Here is a 7,432-nt window from a genome sequence, read left to right on the forward strand (position 1 = left end):
ACACAGACTGGCTGAATGGATACAAAAACAAGATCCGTATATATGTTGTCTACAAGAGACCCACTTAAGACCTAGGGACACATACAGACTGAAAGTGAGGGGATAGAAAAAGGTACTCCATGCAAATGGAAATCAAAAGAAAGCTGGAGTAGCAGTTCTCATTTCAGACAAAATAGACTTTAAAATAAAGACTATTACAAGAGACAAAGAAGGACACTACATAATGGTCAAGGGATCGATCTAAGAAGAAGATATAACAATTGTAAATATTTATGCACCCAACATAGGAGCACCTCAATACATAAGGCAGATACTCACAGCCGTAACAGGGGAAATCGACAGTAACACAATCATAAAAGGGGACTTTAACACCCCACTTTCACCAATGGACAGATCATCCAAAATGAAAATGAGGAAACACAAGCTTTAAATGATACATTAAACAAGATGGACTTAATTGATATTTATAGGACATTCCATCCAAAAACAACAGAATACACATTTTTCTCAAGTGCTTATGGAACATTCTCCAGGATAGATATCTTGGGTCACAAGTCAAACCTTGGTAAATTTAAGAAAATTGAAATCATATGAAGTGTCTTTTCTGACCACAGTGCTATGAAACTAGATATCAATTACAGGAAAAGATCTGTAAAAAATACAAACACATGGAGGCTAAACAATACACTACTTAATAACCAAGAGATCACTGAAGAAATCAAAAAATACCTAGAAACAAATGACAATGAAAACACGATGACCCAAAACCTATGGGATGCAGCAAAAGCAATTCTAAGAGGGAAGTTTATAGCAATACAACCCTACCTTAAGAAACAGGAAACATCTCGAATAAACAACCTAACCTTGCACCTAAAGCAGTTAGAGAAAGAAGAACAAAAAAACCCCAAAGTTAGCAGAAAGAAAGAAGCCATAAAGATCAGATCAGAAATAAATGAAAAAGAAATGAAGGAAATGATAGCAAAGATCAATAAAACTAAAAGCTGGTTCTTTGAGAAGATAAACAAAATTGATAAACCAGTAGCCAGACTCATCAAGAAAAAAAGGGAGAAGACTCAAATCAATAGAATTAGAAATGAAAAAGGAGAAGTAACAACTGACACTGCAGAAATAGAGATATAGAGATATACCATATTCTTGGATTGGAAGAATCAACATTGTGAAAATGACTCTACTACCCAAAGCAATCTACAGATTCAATGCAATCCATTTCAAACTACCACTGCCATTTTTCACAGAACTAGAACAAAAAATTTCAGAATTTGTATGGAAACACAAAAGACCCCGAATAGCCAAAGCAATCTTGAGAATGAAAAATGGAGCTGGAGGAATCAGGCTGCTGGCCTTCAGGCTATACTACAAAGCTACAGTAATCAAGACAGTATGGTACTGGCACAAAAACAGAAAGATAGATCAATGGAACAGGATAGAAAGCCCAGAGGTAAACGCATGCACATATGGTCACCTTATCTTTGATAAAGGAGGCAAGAATATACAGTGGAGAAAAGACAGCCTCTTCAGTAAGTGGTGCTGGGAAAACTGGACAGCTACATGGAAAAGTATGAAATTAGAACAGTCCCTAACACCATACACAAGAATAAACTCGAAATGGATTAAAGACCTAAAGGTAAGGCCAGACACTGTCAAACTCTTAGAGGAAAACATAGGCAGAACACTCTATGACATAAATCACAACAAGATCCTTTTTGACCCACCTCCTAGAGAAATGGAAATAAAAACAAAAATAAACAAATGGGACCTAATGAAACTTCAAAGCTTTTGCACAGCAAAGGAGACCATAAACAAGACCAAAAGACAACCCTCAGAATGGGAGAAAATATTTGCAAATGAAGCAACTGACAAAGGATTAATCTCCAAAATTTATAAGCAGCTCAATAACAAAAAAACAAACAGCCCAATTCAAAAATGGGCAGAAGACCTAAACAGACATTTCTCCAAAGAAGATGTACAGATTGCCAACAAACACATGAAAGAATGCTCAACATCATTAATCGTTAGAGAAATGCAAATCAAAACTACAATGAGATATCATCTCACACCAGTCAGAATGGCCATCATCCAAAAATCTACAAACAATAAATCCTGGAGAGGGTGTGGAGGAAAGGGAACACTCTTGCACTGTTGGTGGGAATGTAAATTGATATAGCCACTGTGGAGAACAGTATGGAGGTTCCTTAAAAACTAAAAATAGAATTACCATATGACCCAGCAATCCCACTACTGGGCATATGCGCTGAGAAATCCATAATTCAAAAAGAGTCATGTACCAGAATGTTCACTGCAGCTCTATTTACAATAGACAGGACATGGAAGCAACCTAAGTGTCCATCAACAGATGAATGCATAAAGAATGGCACATATATACAATGGAATATTACTCAGCCATAAAAAGAAACGAAATTGAGTTATTTGTAGTGAGGTGGATGAACCTAGAGTCTGTCATACAGAGTGAAGTAAGTCAGAAAGAGAAAAACAAATACCGTATGCTAACGCATATATATGGAATCTAAGGGAAAAAAAAAAAAGGTCATGAAGCACCTAGGGGTAAGAGAGGAATAAAGACACAGACCTATTAGAGAATGGACTTGAGGATATGGGGAGGGGAAAGGGTAAGCTGTGACAAAGTGAGAGAGTGGCATGGACGTATATATACTACCAAACGTAAAATAGATAGCTAGTGGGAAGCAGCCACATAGCACAGGGAGATCAGCTCGGTGGTTTGTGACCACCTAGATTGGTGGGATAGGGAGGGTGGGAGGGAGGGAGACGTAAGAGGGAAGAGATATGGGAACATTTGTATATGTATAACTGATTCACTTTGTTATAAAGCAGAAACTAACACACCATTGTAAAGCAATTATACTCCAATAAAGATGTAAAAAAAAAAAGGAAGACCGAAGACAGTGGAATGACATATTTAAAGTGTTGAAAGGAAGTAACTGTCAGCCAAGATATCTATATCCAGCAAAATTATCTTTCAAAAATGAAAATGAAATTAAGAAATTTCCAAGTAAAGACAGAGAATTCATTGTTAGCAGAGTTGTCTTACAAGAAATAATACAAGAAGTCCTTCAGCTGCAAGTTACCAGATAGTGACTCAGATTCATAGGATTCATTCCAAAGTTCTGGAATGATAAATCTGAGTTAATAGAGTTAATAGGATATAAGTGATATAAATATATATAAATAATATATTTATTATATAATGTATATAAATATATATAATATATAAATATTATATATATTTAATATATATATTAAATAAATATTATATTTAAATAAATTAACTAAAATAAATATTTAAATATATTATAAAGATATATAAAGATATATTCTATATAATAGAATATAACTAACATAATTCTGAGTTAATAGAAAAGACTAAATATGTTTTTTCTCATTTCTCTGCTCAACTTTCAAAAGACATAAGGTTGTACAAAGCAATACTTGTAACACTGTGCTGGTAGGTTTATAACCTATATGGATGTAACATATAGTATTTGACAGTAAAAGACAAAGGAGGACAGAAGGAATGGAACTATAGCGGAGCAAAATTTCTGCATTTCACTGGAATTAATCTGAAGTAGATTGTGATAAATTAAGAAGCATATTATAATCTTGACAGCAACCACTAAAAAAAATAGTAAAGGAAAATTATTAGAGGAACTGAAATAGTACAGTAAGAAGTATTTGACACAGAAGAAGGCAGTAAAGGGGAATGAAAAAAGACAGTAGACGTAGAAAACAAGTAGCAAATTAGCAAACGTAAACCTACCATGTCAATAATTACATTCAGTGTGAATGTTTAAACATGCCAAACAAAAGGCAAAGATTGTTAACTGGATAAGAAAGAGATCCAACTATCTGTGTGCAAGAGACACACTTAAATTAAAAACACAAATAGGTTGAAAGAAAAAGGGTGGGAAAAGATAAATCATGCAAACAGTGACCATAAGAGAGGTGAAGTGGTTTTATTAAATATCAGACAAAATAGATGTGGAGACAAGAGAATTACCAGGGACTAAGATGTTTTATAATGATGAGAGGATCAATACAAAGAAAGATATAATAATTATAAATGTATATGCTCTAATAACAGCTTCAAAACATATGAAGCAAAGTCTGATTGAATTGAAATAATAGATAATACAATAATAATAAATGGAGGCTTCAATACCCCATTCTTGATAATTAATAGAAAATCAGCAAGGATATAGAGAAGACTTGAACAACATTATCAAACAACTCTGACGTATATAGAACAATGATTGCAGAATACAGTCTTATCACATGCACATGGAACATTCCCCATGATAGATCATTTGCTATGCCATAAAACAACTTTCAGTATTTAAAAGGATTGAAATTATACAGCATACTCTGACCATAACAACTTTTTATTAGAAATCATCAACAGAAAGAGATCTGGTGAATCCATACCAGATATATGGAAATTAAACAACACACTTCTAAATAACCCGAGTCAAAGAAGAAATGCCAAGAGAAGCCAGAAATTGTTTTTAATGGAATGAAAACAAACACATGTTATATCAAAATTTATAGGATGCAGCTACATCAGTTCTTAGGGAAAATTTATGGCTTTAGACATCTGTATAGGAAAAGAATTGTCTCAAATAAAAATCTCACCTTGTAACTGAGGAAGTTAGAAAAATAAACTGTAAAAAGCAAAATAAATCCAAAGCAAGCAAGCAGAAATCAATGAAAGAGAAAATCTTCATTGGATAGAAGAGAAAAATAAGAGAAAAATTAAATCACAAGTTGGTTCTTTGAAAAGATCAGCAAAATTGGGAAAACTTTAGTGACTTCAAAATGAATATGAAGGCTTCCCTGGTGGCGCAGTGGTTGAGAGTCCGCCTGCCGATGCAGGGGACACGGGTTCGTGCCCTGGTCCTGGAAGATCCCACATGCCGCGGAGCGGCTGGGCCTGTGAGCCATGGCCACTGGGCCTGCGCGTCCGGAGCCTGTGCTCCACAATGGGAGAGGCCACAACAGTGTGAGGCCCGTGTACCGCAAAAAAAAAAAAAAAAAAAAAAAAAAGAATATGAAAAGGCAAAGGACCTAGAGTATCCAAAACAATTTTGAAAGAGAACAAAGAAGGAGTACTTACACTCCCAATTTCCAGTCAGTATAAAGCTACAGTAACTACTTAATTACTGTGGTATTATAGCAAAGATAAGCAATATAGATCAATGGAATGGAACTGAGAGTTCAGAAATAAACCCTTACATTTATGGTCAATGGATTTTCCGTAAAGGTGCCAAGATAATTCGATGATGAAAAAATAATCTTTTCAACAAATGGTGCTGGGGAGGGAGGAGATATGGGAGCATATGTGTATGTATGGCTGATTCACTTTGTTATAAAAGAGAAACTAGCACACCATTGTAAAGCAATTATACTCCAATAAGGATGTTAAAAAAAAAAATGGTGCTGGGAAAATCAAATATTTACATGCTAAAACCAAAATAAACTAAGACCCTTAATTCATATCATATGCAAAAATTAACTCAAAATAGCTCATAAACCTATATGTGGGAGCTAAAACTGTAAAATCGTAGGAAAAATATTGGAGAAAATCTTCATGACCTTGGGTTAGGAAAAGAATTATTAGGTATGACACCAAAACATGATCCATAAAAGAAAAAAAATGATAAAGTGGGCTTCATTAAAATTAAAAACTTTTGCACTTCAAAAGATACCAGTAAAAGAATGAAAAGACAAGCCACAGACTGGGACAAAATATATGCACATCATGCAACTGATAAAAGATTTGTTTTCAGAATGTGTAAAGAACCTTTTAACTCAGTAAGCAAACAGCTCAGTATAAAAATGGGCAAAGGTTCACCAAGGAGGCTTTATAAATGGCTAAGAAGTATATGAAAAGATGCTCACCATCACTAGTCATTAGGGAATATAAATTAAAACCATAATAAGATACCTCTAATACCCACTAGAAGGGCTGTAATAAAAAAGACAGTATCAGTTATCGATGAGGGTGTAAAGAAACTGGAATTCTCATACGTTGCTGGCGGGAACGTAAAATGGTACAGATACTTTAGAAAAGTTTGGTAGTTTCTTAAAAAGCTAAACATAAACTTAACACAAGACCCACCAGTCCCACTCCTAGGAATGTCCTTAAGAGAAATACTTAACACAAGACCCACCAGTCCCACTCCTAGGAATGTCCTTAAGAGAAATGAAAATATGTGTCTGCAGGAAGTCATATATACTACTAATTATAGCCGCAACCTGGAAAGTCCATGTGTCCATTAACTGGTGAATATATTAACAAGATGTGTTATATCCAAAGAGTGGAATGCTGTTCAGAAGTAAAAAGGAACAGACTGTTGATACGTGCTACAACACGGATGAATCTCAGAAACATTATGCTAAGTGAAAGAAGGCAGCTGCAAAAGACAACATATTTTTATGATTTCATTTATACGAAATATCCAGAAAGGGCAAGTTTATAGAGATAGAAAACAAATCAGTGGTTGCCTAGGGCTGGAGATGGAAATGCGGATTAACTGCAAACAGGATGAGGAAACTTTTTAGGATGATCAAAGTGTTCTAAAACTGGATTGTGGTGAAAGTTGCACAACTCTTTAAATTTACTAAGAATCATTAAGTTGTATACTTACAGCAGGTACATTTTATGCTATATAAATTATCCCTCAGTAAAGCTGTTAAAACAAAAATTTGGGGATACATGAATGTCTTAACACATTCTTTCAGTACGCCCAGGGTTGTCTATAATTGTATATGACTACTTTTATTTTCCCACACTTAACAATCCTATTGCGTGTAACATTTATTAACTTATTTTATACCTGATTCCTATTAGTGAAGAAGTCGAAACACATTTCACTCATTGTATCAAATTGTCCCATGTGAGCCAGCTATTTCAAAGAAAGCAATTCTGGAATATGAATTGGCTTATTCAGACCTTAGGTAAAGTTTAGACCTGGTGCATATGTAATTCACTAGGGGTTGAAAGACTTATTGCGCCTCCCAAACTTTCTCATCATGAGAGGAGTAGCTGGATCTCTCAGAATTTGGTGAAATATCTAATTAATGTCATAATTGTACTTTTGGAGTAGGGAATATATGAGGATGAGAAACAAAGTGAGTTACTCAAGGTCATATTTCAAATCAGTTGAAAAGTCATAAACTCAGATATGTTCCCCACCACCCCACAGCTAGAGTGGTATCATAGACATAATTCCCTTTCAAGGAAATATAGTCAGTTGGCTGTCAGTCAAGTCCATTTGTTACTGGGGTTGAATTTAGAAGTTCTTTCCTTTCATATATTTTTCTTTTCCTTTGATTCTTTAGTTGGATTCCCACTATTCACTAAATCCTTCTTTTTTAG

The 7,432-nt window shown here is 34.6% G+C and overlaps 1 protein-coding gene across 8 annotated transcripts in view; it reads left to right on the forward strand.

Moving 5' to 3' along the window:
* RPS6KC1 (ribosomal protein S6 kinase C1) overlaps positions 1–7,432 on the forward strand; it is a 244,848-nt gene that overhangs the window by 205,016 nt on the left and 32,400 nt on the right. The gene's annotated exons all lie outside the window — the stretch shown is intronic.

This window comes from Delphinapterus leucas, chromosome 1, assembly GCF_059928025.1.
Source record: "Delphinapterus leucas isolate spDelLeu-1000000601 "Yukka" chromosome 1, BTC_Dleu_Yukka2, whole genome shotgun sequence".
Taxonomy (NCBI): domain Eukaryota; kingdom Metazoa; phylum Chordata; class Mammalia; order Artiodactyla; family Monodontidae; genus Delphinapterus; species Delphinapterus leucas.